Genomic DNA, 21,446 nt, shown 5'->3' on the forward strand with positions numbered 1-21,446 from the left:
CTGTGGGGAGAGGACGGGAAGCAGAACATTTATGCTCCCAGGAGGTGCAGCCATGCTAATGAGGCAGAAGGGGACAATCCTGGCTCTCCCTCATTTTCTTCCCAGATGTTGGAAGCACATTCATTCTGAGGGGTATTAGGAGACATGGGTAGAAAAGGGTTAATGTGTATTTTAAAGAATGGCAGAGAGTCTCATGCATTTGCTTTCTCTACTGATATACTTCAGTGGCCCTCTGCTGATCATGCTTGAGACCCTGATAGAGAAACCACACATGATACAATTAGACACTTGCCCATTGATACTTAAGGCTGGTTGGGCGACCTTGGGAAGAACAAGATAAGTGGTAGAGAAAATGTAGAAAAATAGCATGGTGGAATCTGAGATCATCTTCATTCATGTCAATTGATAGCATAACTTTACCCATTGGTCATATGTATATTCTGTAGCTTAGAGATGTACAGTGGCATGCATTAAAAAGGCATTTAGATTAGCATTTTGTAGTCAAGAAAGGTATGTAAACCAACAAATTTTAATGGGAATTTGGATTCGCCCTTTGAATAAGTGAAACATCGCTTGTGTGCATATTGTCTTGCCAGCATCGAATGAAGATGCATAAATATAGCTCACTAGCTAACAGTATCAAGAAGAAGTGGGTCTTAAGCCCTGCATCTAGTCCCTCTTCAATCATACTGGAATCTGAAATAAGTCCCTTTTTCTTTCGAGGACAACAGGACAGGCACCGGAGATGGAGGCTTTATTGATGATGCAAATAAAATTTGGTACAGTGCAAATCAACATGTGTTCTGTGTCACAAACTGGGCTTTAACACATTGCCCTGTCATGATTAGCTCTTAAATAGCAAATCACTGCACTAAGGGGAAAATCAAGTCCATTGTTGAGGGAGTCTTATACTGCATCGAAATCCTGACTTGGGACTACTCAGAAAAATTACAGAAAAATTCTGGGGTCGTTTTTTACTCCCGGGCAGGAACGCAGCCTAGCGAGTGGCCATCCCGTCCTGGAGTGGTAACAGGGAGGCTCGACTGATTTTAATGGTTGGGCCTCATTTGTATGCCACTTGCCGAATTCCCAACCAAATGGCTGGAATGTCGGCGGGAAGTGGTTGCCCAGCCGTTAAAATTGGGAGGCTGTACAGCCATACTTAATAAAGGAGTGCTCAGTCAGATATACAGTAGTGTAGCAGTTAAGACATTGCCATTTGTGAAATTGAATTCATTAGATCTTGTAAACGTTATGGAAGCCACCGGATTGTTGTAAAAACCCAACTGTTTCATTAATGTCCTTCAGGGAAGAGAACCTGCCTCCCCTACCCGATCTGGCCTACACGTGACTCTTGTCTACACACTATGTGGTTGACTCTCACTGCCCTCTGAAGTGGCCTAGCAAGTCACTCAGTTTACGGATGGGTGATAAATGTGACCTTGCCAGTGTCACCCATATCCCAGGAACAAATATAAAAAATACTATAGAAAGTCACAATGGGGCTCTAAATTTTGCTGTCCACGTCATTTTGTGCAGATCTACTGCAGGTGCAGTGTGCAGGAAGACACATGCTTGTACCTAGTGAGGCTCCATTACCAGTGTGGAGCTCTGGCAAAATTCTCCCCAGAGTAGTCTCTAGAGGGGTAATTTTCTGACTTCGTACTCCTGGTGGTGTGCTCAACTTTCCAAGCATTTAAAATGAATAGGTAGAAAAGGGTGCCCTATTCATGCCCTGCATTCTGATGGGCTAATGGTAGGCAAAGCCCCTCCTCCCAGAAGCACAAAGTGACCCCATAAATATTGAATCGGGCTGCTCAGTAAGCGCCCAGGGCGCGCGACTGAAATTAATGAAATTAGGTCCAATGCATGTGCAAATTAGAGACCTAATGCCTGTTTCAGGCCCCTTTGCCAAATTGGACTGCATGCCATGCACGCTGTGGTCAATTTCTTCAGCAGCCAAACCTGCAGTCCTTAAGGGACAGAAAATGCTCTATCCCCCAGGGATAGGCACCTTGGTTTAACCAAAAAAATACTCAAGACTCTGAAAGAAGGGGTTTCCAACTACAATATCTATAAAAATAAATATAACAGAGTACAATAAAGCCACAACCACTAACACATCCTGACTTGGTAAAGTTTCACCATGAGCAGACTGTTCCGATGATCAATGGCTCACTGATTCACATGTGTTTACCAAGCTTTGTTTTTACACTTGGTATTCTATAGTTTAAACTGGAGTCGGATCTTGTCATAAGGTTTGATATTTCAGATCATTTGGGGAACCAACTGACCTGTTTGCTCAAGCTTCTGAAAACACTTGTACAGTTTTGAATAAATGTAAGCACAGATATTCTTTAAAAATATTTTAGGGATGGCAAGATTGAAAGAGCTTGCATTTATATATTACCTTATCACATCCTCAGGGCATCCCAAAGCACTTAAACACCAGTGAATCGCTTTTGGAGTGTAATCCTTGATGTTATATGGGTAAACACAGCAGCCAATTTGCCAAAATCCCCCAAATAGCAAATGAGATGAATGGCCAGCTAATTGGTTCTTGGTTGTGGGAAGACACTAGGGAAATCCCTGCTGTTCTTTGAAAGGTGAATTAGGATTGGTCACTCTCACTTGAATGGGCAGACGCTTGGTTTAGCATCTCATTTAAAAAAAACATTTCTAGGAATGCTGCACTTCCTCAGTACTGCACTGAAGTGTCACTCTAGATCATGTGCTTGTATGTAATAACCCACGACCTCTGACTCAGAGGACAGAATGCTACCAAATGAGCTAAACTGACACATGGAATTGTCTAATATAATACTTTACAGTGTCAGCCTTGGTCAGAAGTCAGAAGTTTGTGGATTTAAGCCCCACTCTAGGTTGACACTTCAGTGCAGTACTGAGGGAGTGCTGCACTGTTGGAGGTGCCATCTTTCAGATGAGACATTAAACTGAAACCCTGTCTTCTCTCTCAGGTGGACGTAAAAGATCCACGGCACTATTTGAAGAAAAGCAGGGGAGTCCTCCCCAGTGTTCTGGCCAACAATTATCCCTCAATCAACACTACCAAAAACATTATCTGGTCTTTTATCTCATTGCTGTTTGTGGGACCAGGTTATGCGCAAATTGGTTGCACTGTTTCTCAACAGTGACTACACTTCAAAAGTATTTAATTGGCTGTGAAGCACTTTGACCTTCCTGAGGTTATGAATAGGTTATGAGGGGATATATAAATGCAAGTTATTTCTTTCTTCTTTAATTGATATATTATAAAGCTTAACAATTTGGCAAAAGAGTTGACAGGATTCCTTTGAATCATACAGTAGAACAGGGACTGAAACACAGGACAACTCTCACCAGAGTTATGTGTGGGAGCTTCATTGATGGTGTACAGGTAAATGCAGCACCCAATGTGGTAATGGGTCATATAGAACAGGCAAATCCTAGGCTCAATCTCCGATCAATGCTGTGTCAGCTAATTGCAGTTGACGTGCTACATTTGACCTGAGCTGCGGAGGGGCAAATAAGTGACGCTCTCAATCACTATCAATCACTATCACTATATAGGGTGTCAGTCTTGGCTCAGTGGTAGCAGTGACTATACTTCAAAGGTACTTAATTGGCTGTAAAGCTCTTTGAGACATCCTGAGGTCGTGAAAGGCATTGTATAAATGCCTATCTTCTTGCCTATGTTCTATCTTCTTTCTTTATCTATTGAGCCTTGCTGGAATGTACATACCTGTGGATATTGAATGAGGACAGGATGCACTATTGCCCCTCATGGTCACACTCACTATCTAGGCCCACGCATAAAGAATGGCCACATGGTGAGGTACAGGAAGGTGGTCAGCACCTTTGAACTGTGCTTTGGCAAGAATCAGAATGTTCAGGAGAAAAGAAAATCGGAGGGGAAAGGTAAGAATTTATTTCTTATTATTCCAAAAATTTCAGGCACGGGCTTTCATCAGTATCCCTCCATCCCCCTTCTGCCCGCTCTATAATGCATAATATTTAAGAGGACGCTAGATAAGCACATGAGGGAGAAAGAAATACAAGGATATGCTGATAGGGTTAGATGACGAGGGGTGGAAGGAGGCTCATGTGGAGCATAAATGCCAGCATAGACCAGTTGGGCCGAATGGCCTGTTTCTGTGCTGTAAATTCTATGTAATTCTATAAGAATATCCCTCCTGTCAACTCAATGCAAAGCAAGTATCAGTTCACAAGGGAAGGAATGGACAGCTCACTTGTCTACCTAGCCAGTGGAGGAAGTCTGTATGTAGTGAAATTCCTTGCTGGGGGGAAGAGCAGTGTAAGACCCGATAAAGAATGACTGGAAATAAAAGAGCCAGTCTTGATGAGGAGTATAGGCCTGAGTTCCTCCCTACATCTTGGTATGTTGATCAGTGGGCCTCCATGCTCCTTGTAGAAATCAGAAGTTATGAGCTGCTGGACTCAGAATAGTGAGACCTTTCCGTGAGTCACTGTAATTGGACGCAGAAAAACAGAAATGGCTGGCATCTGCAGATGATTTCAGGGACTATAAATCAGTTGTTTTTCTGCTACATTGGCACCCCGCCAAAGTTTCCCTTTTTTTACTGAGACACAGGAAAATAAAGATAAATGAGAGAACTTCCCAGGTTTATGAGTTCTGTTGTCTTTCTAAATGCTTCGTTTCAGTTTAATTACTAAAAATACGCCTTTCTGCTCATATACTTTGATTGCAAAATGACATTATTGCTCCTGGCCAATTTGTTTAACTGTGAAGTACAAGGAGAACAACTTTCTGTCTTCCTCCATTTGGCTGAGGTACTCCCTCCCCAGTCAGGTCAGTCTTTAAATGGAGATGGAGAGAACGAGAGAGACAGAGGAATATATAGGCAGAGAGAGAGAGAGAGAGAGACATAAAGAATAAAGAAAGAGGCCAAAACAGAAATAGGGAGAAAAATATGGAGCAGAATGTATAGATTGAGATGTATAGAGAGTGCCACATGAGCAAGCACCTCCAAACTATGCATATGAACTAAAGGGTGAATTTTACAATTGCCAAAAATCGTACGGGGTACGTACGCAAAGTCTCGATATGTGCTGCCAGTGGAATGAGGCTCTGTCCCAGAAACACGCATTGGAATAATATCCTCTCCAAAACAGAGAGCAAAACAGCGAGGCAGACAGAAGGGAGCTGGAATTGTGTTGTGGGGTGAAAGGGGCCATACTGTAGTTTTAAATGTAGACATAACCCAATATTTGACAGATCAGACAATGATATCAAGCACTAAATGCTGTGTGATATTATCATACAAACACTTAATGTGCTCATACTAAACTCATTTGTCTGCTATTTTAATTAACACCTCAGTTAAAATAACAGACGGCGAAATTGGATACAGATGTGCTAAGCCTTTGTGAGATAACATTGCACGGTGTAGTTGCCAGTCTTAACTCACTTTTGTTAATATTAAACCTACACTAGCAGTGGCCTAAACAGGTTGATGTTTTATCTTATTAACGAAGCAAATCAGAGATCATTGTACAAATCTAAATGGTGAAGATCTCCTCTGTGCGATGCGTGCAGCAAAATTGGAAACACTTTCTTTATAAATGAGTTTATGATTTCCCCAGTATACAGAGGATATCTTCCCCTGATGTCGGCCTCTATCCCCCCATGGTATTGAACATACAGCTCAATTCATTAGATCTATATTAGTGCAAAAAAAAGTTGATACAACATTTATATCTCTGGGTGTAACATCAGAACTGCCCACTGGAAGGGGAAATTTTTCAATGGGTGATCTTAATGCACCAAATTCTTGCCAGTGTTATTTTATAGCAGGCATCAACCCGTTAATTGCTGATACTAAAAAAATGACCCTTTGGAAAATTCCCCCTTAAATCTCCTATTTTACCGTCCAACTGTGTTTTGAATGTCCCTATTGTTTTTGTCTACATTACCCTGTCTGGCAGATTATTCCAAACATTCATCACTCTTTGAATAAAGAAATTCTTCCTAATATCTGTTTTACATTTACGTTTTCACTAATTTAAATTGATGTCCTCTGCTTCCACTGCCCTGGATAAATCTGAAGTTACGTTCTGGGATCATTGTCCACACCATTTAATATTTTCTACGTCTCAGTGAGGATCCGATTAACTGCCTTCTTCCCACACAGCGATAATCGTTTAATAAAATAATTGCATTCTCATTAAAGAGATCACCAAACCTATTCCCTGTCCCCCACCCCGCCACCCCACCTGCTCCCCAGGTGAACATTTTAACAGGACAAATTCGCTCCCCAGATCCCAGCTGCTATACAACTGGAGTCTCAATAGAAGGTTGCTGAATTCACATTACGTTTCAGAGGGGAGGAGGGGGAGGGGCGTGAGATGCATTTCCACAAGAGTGTCAGTAATAAAATGGATCACATCAACACCAGCAATATGCCAGGGATTTTCTTCAGTAACTCACTTCCTCCACCTCGTCAGCATTCAATACCACAACAGTAGTTTGGACTGAAGTGTGTGAAATCGCAGGGACAGATGTTATGTGGCAGTCCTGTCATAAACATAATTTATTTGTCAGTGTCAGATAGACCACGTACCCTCTGATGTTCTAAGGTAGTCCACATCTCAGGCAACTCAAGCAGATAAAGTTACCGGCAGACCTGCACCTAAGACCTCTGGATGAAATGCGTGACGGAAAGGCACGCTGAGATCAATAGGGATGAATATGTTTTAAGTTTCTTTTTTCAAGACAATTTTATGGTACTATCACTACAGGGGATTAAGAGCAAAGGGGGTGAAATTTATTCTCGACAGTCAGAATTCAATTTCATTTTATGATTTTCATATTTATATCTAACTTCTTGTTTTCCCGGATGAGGGCACACCATGATCAACCAATTACTAAACATTTCAGTTAAATATATCCCAAATTGAAAAAGATGTTTATTTTTCTGCTCCCTTCTATCATGCAGGTGCCAACTCTCTTTGTTGGGGTAAGTTGGTTCTGCTGGCACCAATCCCCCCTCCTGTACTTCACCCAATTGTCTATTCTTCGTGCGTAAACCCAAATAGTAAATGTCAGCAGGTTATTCAATCATGGGGGGTGGAGTGGGGGGGGGCCGAAAAGAGGGGGAGGTGGTGTCACATGATGGCCACACCCGATCCTATCCTCACCTGATATTCTCACACAAGGACTTTCCAGCAAGGAGTGAAGGATGTGATCACGAAATAGCAATCAGGAGCTAGAGGCACTGTGGCCAATTCTAGCACCTCTGTTGCCAGTCCCATCGGGATCAACTAACGCATCACAGCCGGGGAAGCCCCTCTGTTACTGGCCAAGACTGAGTTCAGCTCATTCAGCAGAGCTGGATTCAGGCCTGGGAACTTCCTGCTCAGATCCACCCAACTTTATTCAATTACCAACTGAGCCACTGAGAATCTAATGTTTTTTGGTTAAAGTCTGAACTATTATCAATTTTTATTTAGAAATAACTCTAATGAATGATGGCTGCTTCTACAGTATAATATAATAAGTACATTAGATACCAGTGAAATCATTTTATAACATACTAATAATTATTAGTGGAGAGATTGTGTCAAACTTGGTCATTCTGTATTGTGGACACTGTCACCCATCAAACACACATCTAACTGCATCCTACACTACACTTACTATCTGCAAAGAAGAGGTCCAGACAGGACCCGAATAGTACACTCTAGGTACGAAAACTCCACAGTACACATAGTATAAAAAATTACAACAATACTGGTGTAATTTCAAGACTGTATCTCATCCTGTGGTACAAATGATGGCTGTCAACTGCTCGGGCTCTGTTACTGCAGTTCATAGTGTCACCTGAACTTCCTAATTGTTTATTGGTTTGTAATTACTTCTGGGTTTCCATTAGCCTGCATATAAATCATCTGAACCCCTCGATTAGATTCCAGCCTGTAACTTACTCCCGGTATCAATTATTCTATATATAAATCATCAGAACCCCTCAAATAGATTCCAGCCTGTAACTCACTCTGAGAATCCACTGTTCTCTACATACCTTGCACTGTGTTACCTTTGTGGAAAGGTCCATATGTACAGCCTCAATCACATTCTATATTCTTCCCTTTGCCACTGCTTTGCCATATTTGGCTTCCATCCAAAACTCAACAGTTTAAAACAAAAAAAATCAGTTCAAGTACTTCATCAATGCAAAATTTTTCATTTTTGTTAAACATAAACCAGACAATTTGTCTCAGAAGAGATGGATCAGTATTTAATTATTAATTTGCGCTAACGCTATTGTTCCTGATACATAAATACACTCTGCCTTTGTTATAGGATTGTGTTGTAACAATGTATGAAATGAGCAATGAAAGATTCAGCGTGAGACCAATTTTGAGAAAAGTTGAACCCTATTTTTGCAATACCAACTTGCTTCAATAAAAAATGACATTCAACCAGGTTAATCGATGTTGTACCCATCAAAATAGCAGTGATACTTATCCATACTTAGGGGAGTCAAAATCTTTTAGGAGCATAAATAATCAATATCTCAACAACAACTTACATTTGCATAGCAACTTTAATGTAAAAAATGTCCCAAGGTGCTTCACAGAGGCATAAGGAAAAACAGATGCTGAAAGATTAGGAGGGGTGACCAAAAGCCTGGTCAAAGAGATATAACTTCAGCTGTGTTGTATTCCTCTCATGGTTTCACGGTCTCTCTTCTGATACCTGGCTTCCCTTCTGGTTCCTCACCTTGCCCGCTTCTCATTCACTCTCTAAGTTTCGGTACCATTGGGTCCAATACTCAAAATGGCAGTGGTGTTTACTCCTTGTTCCTTTAAGAAATTAAGAAAAAGTCAAGTTGAGAAAAAGTCTTTTGGCCCATTGAGCTTGTCCCTGTAGTACTGCAACTCACTCAGCCCAACACCCAACTCACCTAACCCAGCATCCAACTCACTCAGCCCAACATCCAACTCACCTAACCCAGCATCCAACTCACTCAGCCCAACACCCAACTCACCTAACCCAGCATCCAACTCACTCAGCCCAACATCCAACTCACTCAGCTCCGCATCCAACTCACCCAACCCAGCATCCAACTTACCCAACCCAGCATCCAACTCACCAAACCCAACATCCAACTCACTCAGCCCACTATCCAACTCACTTAACCCAGCATCCAACTCACCAAACCCAACATCCAACTCACTCAGCCCACTATCCAACTCACTTAACCCAGCATCCAGCTCACCCAACCCAACATCCAACTCACTCAACCCTGCATTCAACTCACTCAGCCCAGCATCCAACTCACTCAACCCAGCATCCAACTGCACCTTGAACTCCCTTAAATCTTTGTCTTAATATTACCTTATCTGATAGATTATTCCAAACATTTGAATTTTAAGACAAGTGAAACCTTTTAAAACTTTTAAAGTAGTATGATCTGGGTTGAGGAGAATGGTTGGATGGAAAAATAACCTTTGGTGAAGGGCCAACACCCATAGTGCAGGACACCACCAAGAATGAAAATAATAAGAAGGAAGATGAGGTAATCAAAAAGTAGTGATTAGGTGATGACAAGCTTGAGTTTTAAAAGCCTGTAGACTGAGGGCTGCTGAGTTCCAAGGCTTTTGAGATCCTTGGAAAAAATGAGTTCGAGAGTAAGGCAGTCTTGAGTTCAACAGAGTGAGCATGCAGAGAGGAGGAAGAGGATGGTAGACATTGCATCTGGAGTGCGTTAAGAACAAAACAGGAAAGCGCAAAAGGAGCAATTGATCTCAACACTGCTTATAAAACAGAGAAAGACAAGCAAGGTTGCATGAGAGAGAGTGTTTGGAAGGTAGGCATGAGAGAGTGACCACTGATCAGACAAGCTTTTTATCATACTTTTCCCAGAGTGCGAGAGAGGTGCTTGAAGAGCCTCTCCAGTTGTGGGAGCTGACATCTTAGGAACATAGCAACTTAGAAACAGAAGTAGGCCATTCAGCCCCTCGAGCCTGTTCTGCCATTCAATGAGATCATGGCTGATCTGTATCCTAACTCCATTTACTTACTTTGGCTCCATATCCCTTAATACCCTGGCTAGCAAAAATCTATCGATCGCAGATTTAAAATTATTAAATGAGCTTGCATCTACTGCTTTTTGTGGAAGAGAGTTTCACACTTCTACCACCCTTTGCATGAAGAAGTGTTTCCTAACTTCTCTCCTGAATGGCCTTTTTGAACCATACCATGTGGTAGTAAATCCTCATTATGCACTAAATTTTATGCTGATGCTTTTACTATTGAAACCTCTTCTACGCCATTTCACCTCATTGCCCTAACAGACTGCTATCATATGTACACTACAGCCTTATTAGAACAGAGATAGTGTTATAACCGGCCTTACTCAGTGATGAGGGTGATGATGGGTGTGGCGGGGGGTGCGGTTGGTGTTGTAACTGCATTGTATCAAACAAGTTAAGTACTAATCCCAGGAACCAGTTGGACCTGGACCCAATTTCCACTGCTCCACCATTGGCGGCCATTTCTTCAGCTGTCTAGGCCCTCAGCTCTGAAATTCCCTCCCTACACCTCTCTGCCTCTCTACCTCTTGCTCCTCCTTTAAGACACTCCTTAAAACCTACCTCTTTGACCAAGCTTTTGGTCACCAGTCCTGATAGCTATTTATGTGGCTCGGTGTCAAATTTTATCTGATAACTCTCCTGTGAAATGTCTTGGGATGTATTACTACGTTAAGGCGCTATATAAATGCAAATTGTTGTTGTTGTTGTTGTTAACAAGGCCTTGCAGCAGAAATATTATTGAAATGGCACCGTTTTGGTTAGGTTAAATCCTGATTATGATGGATGGGTCAATTTCACAGCCCGGTCTCACATCACAAACTTTAACACTGTCATAAACCTGTGTTTTTAAATTATTGTTTCTCATGTAACCAGTCTCCTGAAGCAGCCTTTGACATTTCAAGAGATTCCTTCATTGTCCCCCCCACCTCAAACAAAAGTTTGTAAATCATTTAGATGTTTCAAAATGCTCTTTGATCATGCAATCTTTTGAAGAGTAGGGTTCATTGAAAACTATTTTATCTTAGATGGCAGGCAAATACCAACACTCTACAGTGTTTGTGGAAGTTTTATAGGCTGAGTTTGGTACTATCATACTCAGTTTACCAGCCAAGTGTATTATATTACACAATGGCTTGTGGTATTATTCAGACTTACAAATGCAAGAGCTACTGGACAGGTTGGGTTCTGCGCTGGTTTCTGATTGAATATGGACCGAAATTGGCCAGTTTAGATTTGTTCATATTGATCAGGAATATCTAGTTTGACAACACACGCTTAATTCATCAGGTAAAGGCTACCCTAAGTTTCTGCTACAGCTTCTGACCCTGTAGTAGAAAACTACTTACTAGATCAGGAAAGACCCAGGTTGAATCCCCACTCAGGTTGGCTCAGTTTGTAGCACTCTCGCATCTGATTCCAAGGTTTTGGGCTCAATCCCCCACTATGCTTCTGAGCACATAATCCAGGCTACATTGTGAGGTGCTGCCTTTTGAATCAGATATTAAGCTGAGACCTGTCTGCTTGCTCATATGGACACAAAAATCCCAGGCATTATTTGGAGAAAAGCTGAGAGGGGGCCACAGAAAGGAAAATCGGGCGAGTTATTTAATGGGGGGCCAATTTACAGCCGCCCAGTTCATGCCCCCTCCCCTTTTGAATTTCACACCCTGAGATTTCTCCCAATGTCTTGGCCAACATTCCTCCCTTAACCAATACCAACATTCATTCATTTGCTCTTTGTGGGAACTTGCTGTGTGCTAGTTAAAAGTCACGTTTGCTTACAATATAAAGTACTTTCAGACTGAGCATGTGATAAGGCACTATATAAATGCAAGTTCTTTCCTTCATTCAGTCTCTTGAGTTAGCTGACCTTGTGGGGCAGCAGTGAAGGGTCTATAATTGGCCTCAGGACCCCTTCACCGCTGACCTAAGGAGGAGAAAAAAATCAGCCAGGGTTTCCCACTCTTGATTTCTATCCAGTGTCACTTGCTGGAAAGTGTGGGTAGGTGTGTGGATAGGATCGTGATCGACTATAATCCCCCCCATGATTGAATGGACCGTTTTGACGCATGGCTTATACATGAAGAATGGCCTCTTGGATGCAACAGCAATGTGATAATGACCAGATTTTTTTTTAGTGATGTTGGTTGAGGGATAAATATTGGCCAAGACACTGGGGAGAACTCGCCTGCTCTTCTTTGAAATAGTGCCATGGGATCTCAGGGGGCAGAAGGGCCCCAGTTTAACATCTCATTTGAAAGATGGCACCTCCATTAGTGCAGCACTCCCTCAGTATTGCCCTGGAGCGTCAGCCTGGATTTTGTGCTCAAGTCTTTGGAGTGGGACTTGAACCCATAACCTTCTGACGCAGAGGCAAGAGTGGCCACTGAGCCACAGCTGACATCGAGTCACTGCTTAGTCACTTAGTCACTTCTTATCTTGGCTATTAGTGTTTTATGGTGTCAAAGCTCTATGGAGTCTGCTCATGTGCATACAATGTGCCAGAATCTGAAGACACAGCAGGGGGAGTCTGTTTGTTCATTCAGAACTGAACATGTGCCAAAACTTGCAAGAAACATGTGTTGTTTGACTGACAACGAAATGCTGTCAGGTTGAATGTTCTTTCCAAAAATAACATATCCCACCAGGCTACCAATCACATGAGGAGAGGTGATAGTCTATGTAAAGAGTGAGGTAACCAACTTTTCAAGAAATCAGACAACTTGAGCAAAATACAAGACCACTAGACCATCACAAAACTCACAGGCTGTGAATCCAAAGATCCAGCAGAATTTGTTTGTGTAACGTTAAACATGTCTGCCTGTTCAGGTGGATGTAAAAGATCCCACAGCACCATTCAAAGAAGAGCAGAAATTTCTTCCAGTGTCCTGGCCAATATTCCACCCTCAATCAATACCACCAAAACGGATTAAAAAGTTCCCTTATCTTATTTGCTGTTTGTGGGGCATTGCAATGTGCAAAGTAGTTGCCACATTTACCTACATAACAACAGTGGTTGCAGTTCAAAAAGTAATTTATTTGTTGTGAAGTATTTTGGGACATCATGAGGATGTGAAAGATTCTATAAAAATAGAAGTGCTTTCTTTAAAGTACATGAGGAAGCATCTTCTGCCTTTGGAGCCCTGAGACAACCAAATGAGGTGATTTCCCCAACTGCTCCTGACAGCAAATTTAACACACTGGTGTCTTCCTGTTGGAGATGTCACATCTTCTGGCTGCCAGCATGGCTTGGCACATTGCCCTCACTGGCAGGCAGTAACAAGGTCACAAATCACCAGCCAAAATCAACTGTACTTGGAGTAACCTTGGCAGTTGTTTTTCTGTCATTCCGGTCCTATGGAATCTAAACTGCAATACAAACATTTGTATCTGTTATCTCGGGGGCTGCGGGTTACATTTGACACATCGGGAGGCAATCTTCAACATTGCTGCCTGAGCGATAACTTGGTGGAGCGCGCCACCTGCCCTTTATGGAGGTTTACGCTCTATTGACATCAATGGATGAAAATCAGGCGGGTTCTACAAAGGGCGGGCGATCCGCTCGCTAGGTTACTGCCCGGGTGGTGATGTTGAAAGTTACCTCTCCATTTTTGCGTTCCTGAAATATTTAAAATAACAATGACCTTTCCTGTCATCTCATCTAAATCAATTGTATCTTTTATCACTCAAAGTATTTGGATTTGAAATACTTCCTGAACAATATTAACTTGTAATTTTTATTGCAGTGTAACCAGTTAATGTGCCATTCTGAAACCATGTGTAATCGAAGATCAGCCATGATCTTATTGAATGGCAGAACAGGCTCGAGGGGCCGTGTGGCCTACTCCTGCTTCTATTTCTTATGTTTCTTATGTTCTTAATCTGCTCCTTACTAATTCCCACTCCCCTATTACCCCAGTCCTTTTTGTCCTCCAATCACTCCCTGTTCCCCCAGTGCATTGAAGGCAAATCACTCTGTGGTCTTCCTATACCTTACCTCAGCAATCTGCTCCAGCCCCATATTCCAACTCCCAACACTTTGGCCTGCTGTTCACCCACTTCCTCTGCTCCACTATCAGCGACAGAGCATTAGCGATCGTGCCCCTGCAATCCCCCTAAATTCACTCCCAAAACACCTCCGCTTTGCTACATCTCTCTGAACCTTCTAGAGCTTCTTCAAGATCTACGTCTTCAGTCACCTCCCCTAACAACAACAACAACAACAACTTGCATTTATATAACGCCTTTAATGTAGTAAAACGTCCCAAGACCATTCACAGGAGCATTATCACAATTTGACACTGAGCCGCTTATTGAGATAGTAGGACAGGTGACCAAAAGCTTGGTCAAAGTGGTAGGTTTTAAAGAGCATCTTAAAGGAGAAGAGAGGTGGAGAGACAGAGAGATTTAGGGAGGGAATTCCGGAATTTAAGACCTAAACGGCTGAAGGCAGAGCTGCCAGTGGTTAACTGGGATATGTCCCACAGATGTTTTATTTACAGTAGCTATGATTTCCCTATGGAAGGGGGCATTGCATCTTTTTACAGCTAACACCACGATTTTTGCAGATGGAATGAAAATCGCTTGCTGGAAAACATCCCTGAACTGGAAAAGGTTAAACCGTTCTATTTTATTACCAGACGGTTCTTCGTTATGCTTCACCTTGCACTTGCTGCAGTTTCATGGTGAGCAACGCTGTAATATTTCAACTCATGTTGAGCTGTCTTTGTGCCCCCCCCCCCACTTCACTGGCTTTAATTGATTTTGGCACTTACATTAATTACATTAAACTCTCCTGTATTCATTGAAAGCTCATTTGCACACACAGCAGTTGAGCAGTACAACCGAGGGAGAAGTGACTGCACCACCTTACTTATACATTACTGAGAAGCTTTCATTAACAATCAGGACCTGCTTTAAATTAGGCCACATCATGTTCATTTCTGGTATATTGGGCAAATCTAATATAAAATTGGTCAGTGGGGATTATTTTTCTTCTGAGGTGCTGCTTAATTGATGAGATTGTAACAGGCAGTCGGTCTGCGGCTCCTGTCCCCAAGATCCCACCTTCGAGGACGCAGTCAGATACCCTGGCTTATTTATTTAGGCTTTTCTACTTAACTTCTTGCTTGCTCTGGCCTTGGGACAGCGACCACCATGCTCTGCTTTTCCTGTTTAGATTTATGGTCAACCCCTTGTCTCTGTTAGGTCCGCTGAGCAATCCAGAGACCTGATCGTAGAGGAGAGCAACCCTGTGGGACTAGCTCCCCACATTGAGACTGAGTGACAAGAGACACCTGACAAGATGGATTTCCATTGGTATTGGTTTCCTGTAGGTCAGGTGGTTTCGATTGCGAGAGAACTACGTGGCTGCACTCTGCCAATGGAAAAGCACCTTGGGCTCCATCAAGGGGAGAGGTCCATGGGGCAAAAGGAAGGGGGAGGTCAGATTGCATTTCCTGGTGTATGCCTATCATTCAAAAGCCACTAGTGTTGCCTAACGGGCAATGTGTTCCTTAAGCTCCTCCTGCTAAACATTTCATGAGCACAGAAGGCAGGTTGGATATCCTGGTAGGACAACTTAATTTTCCACATGCATGCTTTTGGTGGAGAACGTTGGCCCCCGCCCACGGGTTTCTGACAGTTCATTTTAATGGATGGAAAGTCACAGGCCGCGTGTACACAATTTTGTGCTATGTTCTCCCAATGGGCTGGGCTCCATGCTAGGAATGCATAAGCAAGAATGCATCAGCAGTAAACAGACCCTCTAATACAGAACTGTGGTTGTTCAGCTTTCATTGGGGGTAATGTCCCATTACCATAAAGGCCCACCTATTACAATGACACTGGAGCTCGCTAACTGCATTTGACATTCGTATACACATTGAAATTTTCTAAAGGTGTTTTGTCCATTATGAAATGGATGACACTCTTAGGTCAGGTATAAAATGAGCTTAGAATATTTGCAATGTCGAATTACATTAAAGTGCTCCACAAACCATTGCACCTGCCCCCAATCTTTGGGGCATTATGGTGAATCCGCATGTTGCTACAATACAGTTGCCCTATGCCTGAAGCATAAGGGACTGGGTTATGTAGTTGGTTAGATACTGGCCTTTTACCTCTGTCACCCAGAGTCAAATCCAGCCCAAACTGATGCTGCTTCTATGGTTCCTGAATGATTTAAATTTGGACAAGTCTCAATCCATTTCCTCGTAGGCATGGGCCCATGGCATAAAGCATGCTTCTAATTTGCAACCAAGTGACACTAAACTGATTTAGAGAGGCCCCAGCTTGACTGGTATAGGAAATGGGAAAATGTCTCCTTGATGCAGTACAGAGGGCTTGTCCGAGGTTAGGATTGAGGTAAGTTGTTGGGGCAGAGTGGAGGGAGGCGTTACTCTGCAACTAGTCTTGTTGTACCAAGCCTCTCAGTGGTTTGGGTAATCAAAATGGGGAAAGTGTCTCATTTTTTGGCACAGCAATCCCTAACTTAAAACACAAAAAAAAATTTGCAAAAGATTACTACAGCACATGACTCCTCCATGTATAAAATGCTGTAAAACACTATCTGTGAAATTTAATATATAAAAATATGAAACAGTCCAGTTTAATGGTGGCTGACCTTTTAACCCTTGAAATTCATCTGAGACTTTTGTCAGTGTAATAGCCTCGCTGAAATGATCCCCATGGTTTGATTAACTTTGATGTTTGGTCACAAAGGTTCATCAATAGTCTATTGCCGTTCATTAGACATTCGCGATATGCATTCACTAACAAAATCCATCACATGTTTCACGGTCTGTTTATCCATAAATATTTGATGGACGGTGATAAAACAGGACTAATCTCAAGAAATAAATCTACAGAACAGACAGTAGAGAGTAGAACGGTTTCTACAACACATCTGCAGGTCAGCGGAGGTCTTGTCTCCATAAGGGGAGACTGAATGGGTACAGTACATTAGAGCACTGCTCTTTTAAAGTTTATTGAGAGAATTGACCAAATTGATCCAGAGAAATTGGTCACTTGGGTGAAGGGTTTGAATCCCGGGAGACACAAGTTAAAAATTTGGAAGTTAAGAGTAAGAAGGGAAGTTGGGCAAAGCTTTTTTGCTCAAAGGATAATAGAACTGTGGAAGCCAATCGAAGGAGGCAGTATAAATGAGTTAAAGGAACAGTTGGGGGAAAAATTCGATAAGGACCATTTTCGATTAGGGGTAGCATGATGCGCTAGTACCCCAAGCCTGTTGGCCCATATGCAGGCAACACGTGAACTTCGTGCTGCCTGCTACTTACCATGATATCTCCGTGCAGCCAGCGCTACCCGCTGCTGAGAGGCTGCACAGAGAATGAGGAAGTTGGAAATGTGGCGTGCACAGCGCACGTCATCAGCAGCCTGCACCTCTTAAAGGTGCAGGTGCACATTTCATATGGCAGGTGCACAGTTTACTAGGAGGAGGGAAAGAAGGCCACGAGGATAGCAGGACTGGCACGAGAGAGGGCTCCACGCTTCTCCGATGATGCACTGGAGGCCCTGGTAGAAGGGAAGGATGAAAGGAGGGCCAACATGTACCTGCAGGATGGCAGGAGACCCTCCAAACTGCAGTTCCGCAGGCATTGGTAGACTGTGGTGCAGGAAATCAATGCCAGGAGCATTGCACCACGCACGTGGGTGCAGTGCCGAAAGAAGTTCAATGATTTGACATGAGTGGTCAAGGTGAGTGAATGCAAGTATCAAGTGGCACATCCTACCAACTGCACCACTGCTCCACGCATCATACTCCCCATCACCCACCCACCAATAACACTGCCCATCCATACGCAATGCTGCACTCGGCATGCTGCATCTCACCCGCACATAGTACCACACTTGCAGGCCATACAACCACTACTCACAGGTCACACAAACTGGCAGCTATTCGACCATGACAGGCACATCACCCACACACCTTGCAGGATACTCACTTACGCACTGTCTTTTGTCTTGCACGAGAAGGTGGTACATAACAGCCGGCAGCAGGAGGAACCTGAGGGTGGACGGGCACGTTTACACGTCCTCACCCCCCTAGAGGGGACAGTGCTTCGGATTATTGGGCGGGCCATCGCTGCAGCCGTGACAACATTCCGTACAGGTGGTCCCGATGAAGTGGGGGGGGTTCTCTGCATATCTAATGCTCCTTCTCCTTTTCCACATCTCCCTCCTCCCATAATCTTTTCTGACTCACGTATCGCAGATGCTTTCAGCACGCACGTCTTACTTGCTCCTATCCCCACTCCACAACTCAACCTGTTTCCCTTTGTCTTTGCAGATACCCAAGAACACTTGGTGGCACCATCCGAGGAGGAGGAGGAGGAAGAGGGGGACACTGAAGCCACACTGTCACTCGATCTGACACTTGCTTCCACCAGCTCAGAGACTGACACTGCACGTCCTTTAGAGGTTAGGTTAGAGGAGGGATCTGCACGTGGTGAGACACCGAGCACAAGTGCGCAGGAGCCGGGGCAGAGGGAACAGATACCACAGGTGCCAGCTCGCTGGAGGGTGAGGTCGCTCACTAGTTCTGCTGCAAAGGAGTCAGATGAGGACTTTAATGGGCCAAGCTACAGAAGACAGCTGATGGGCGTACACCACCAAATGCTTGGGGCACTGGAAAGCCTGCCAGAAAGCCTCCGCACAATGAGAAGGGGCATGGTGGAGTCCAGTTCCAACTTGGCACAGGGCTTTGCGCAGAGCTTGGAGCCCATCCTTCCCAACATAGAATGGGTGGTCATCATCAGCGCACCTGTGGAACCCACCATGATGCAGCGTCTGATGACTGATGTCACAGCTTCCATTACAGCACAAACATCTGCCATCCAATGTCTGACTGCTGCATTTGGAGCTCAGACTGCTGCCTTAAAAGCTCAGACTGCTGCTATTGTGGGTCTGGGGAGCACTGGCTTCCAGGGTATCACAGCACTCCAGCAATCCGTTCTCCAGCTGATCACCAGGATTGCTGAGGCGCCTCCCCGTGCGAGTGGCAGTGGTGCCATGGCAGTCGGACCTGCTGTCCTCACTCAGGACGGCAGTCTTCCTGCTCCCATCCCTGCCACTCCACCAGTGCCCCGTTGTTGCCTATCAGCCAGCCAGGCCAGACTGCTGCAGCCCATGCTGAGATGGTGCAGTCTGAAGCCGGGCTTTCCCAGCCCAGAGCTGCTCGAAGTCGTCCTCCAAGGCCATCTGCACGCTCCTCCGTTGAAGGCCAGCAGCCTCCCACCACCCATGCTCCAGTTACTGGGGAAGCACCTCTTAGGAGTACTAGGATAGGTAAAAGCACATGAACAACAGGCACTAAGGGAATGCACAAGGGTGAATAGTTGTGTTCTGTTTGCATAATTTCATTTATTCATTGATAAATGAGACTTTGAATTTGCATTTGGTGGTGGTTTTTATTTATGCAATGAGCTGAGGGGGAAACCAAGGTGTAATCAGATGGAGGGCGATTTGATTGTCTTGTGGGAGCGGAAAGGTGGGGAGTGTGGGACTGTTGGTGAGTTGAGGGATATAGTTGACATTATTGATAGTGAGCACAGATCAGGCAAGCACGCAGAGCCCTTGCAGACAAGAGATGTGGTTCCTGTTGCACCCTTGCGTCTTCCTCCACTTCCTCTTCCGGCTCTACCCCCTCTTCCGGCTCCACCCCCTCCTCTTCCTCCTCAGCCTCTTCCTCCTCCTCCTCCTCAGCCTCTTCCTCCTCAGCCTCCTACTCCCCCACCTCTGGCTCAGGATCTTCTCCAATCATTGGTGGCAAAGGCTGGTCCCTCATGATGCCGAGGTTGTGCAGCATGCAGCATACCACCATGAATCTGCCCACCTGGTCAGTGGAGTACTGTAGGTCCCCTCCAGACCGGTCCATGCAGCGGAAGCGTTGTTTGAGGAAGCCTATGGTGTGCTCCACGATGTTGCGTGTGACAGCATGCATCTCATTATAGGCCTGCTGTGCACGTGTGTGTGGGTTCCTGACCAGTGTCATGAGCCACGGCGTGAGACCAGTAGCCAGCCTTTAACTTGCTGAGTCAGGTGAAAGTTAGCTGGCACGTTGGACTGCCGCATGACGAAGGTGTCGTGACTGCTCCCAGGTTAGCGGGCATCGACCTCCATGATTCAGCACAGCAGCTGCTCGTTTAGTGAATCGAAGCCCTTTCGGTTAACGAAGATGGCTGAGTTAATATGCGGGGCACACAGGGCAATATGCCAGCAATGCGAGTGAACCCCCATGCTCACTCGTTCTGCTTGTCTCTGTCGAGAGGGAAGGTGATGAACCTGTTCCTCATCTGGTACAGTGCGTCTGTGATGTCCCTTATGCAGCAGTACACTGCATATTGTGAGATGTTGCACATGTCACCAACAGAGGTCTGAAATGATCCTGAGCCGTAGAAATTCAGCGCCACGGTGACCTTCACAGCCACAGGCAATGCTGTCCTCGCCCTGCTCTCAGGCTGCAGTTGTGGCTGCACCAGTTGACAGATCTCGGTGACGGCTTCCTTGGTGAACCTCAGGCGTCGGATGCAATCCTCCTCGGTCATGTTGAGGTAAGAGAATTGGTCCCGGAAGGCCCTCATTGGGTAGGCCCTCCTGCTCGGTGCCCTGCGCCTCCTCGTCCTCCATCTCCTCGCAGCTTGACCTGCTATGCGTGGCTTCTCTGCATGCTCCTGTCATGCTCAATGCGCAGCGGGAGCCCTAGCAGTCTGCCCACGGTTACCAGGAATGTTGTTCAACCACGGTTGTAACTTTCCAAACCGTAAGGCAGTACCTGCCAAACCACTCTCAGATGTACTCTAGGAACTCTCAGTAAGAATAGGGAGTTTAAAAAAGCACTTCCTACTCCACCAGCAGCCAGAAGCAATAATCCAGCAACTAACCTGCAACACCTGCCTGGCCCCTTTAAATAGCACTGATGGCAGATCCTTCAGGCACTGTAAGACATGTTCAGATGGTCGGGGTTAAGACTGTGCGTTGAGTTGAGAGTTAAGGTCCAAAATAGTGTCTATCACTTTAAACCAGCGTTGCACACTGATTTTCTCCCTTACTTTACATGCTTCCAGCATTCAGTATTTGTGCATGCGCTAACTCCCATACCAAGATGGCGTCCGGCGCACGTCATGCTGGAAACGTACATGGGCACCCAAGATGCCATCTCGGATGTCAGAGAGTCCGTGTAGCGCCGAAACAACAGGCGCTACACAGCCCAATTTAGCGCCCTTAGTGTTTCTGGAGAGAGAAGGGATTATGGAATAGGTGGGGTTGATCTGTGGGAAGGGAGGGGCCTTGTTGGGCCTAAAAATTCCTGTTTGGAACCTGGTTTGACCCAAACGTAAATGCAGCTA

Source organism: Heptranchias perlo, chromosome 32 (genome assembly GCF_035084215.1).
Source record: "Heptranchias perlo isolate sHepPer1 chromosome 32, sHepPer1.hap1, whole genome shotgun sequence".
NCBI lineage: Eukaryota > Metazoa > Chordata > Chondrichthyes > Hexanchiformes > Hexanchidae > Heptranchias > Heptranchias perlo.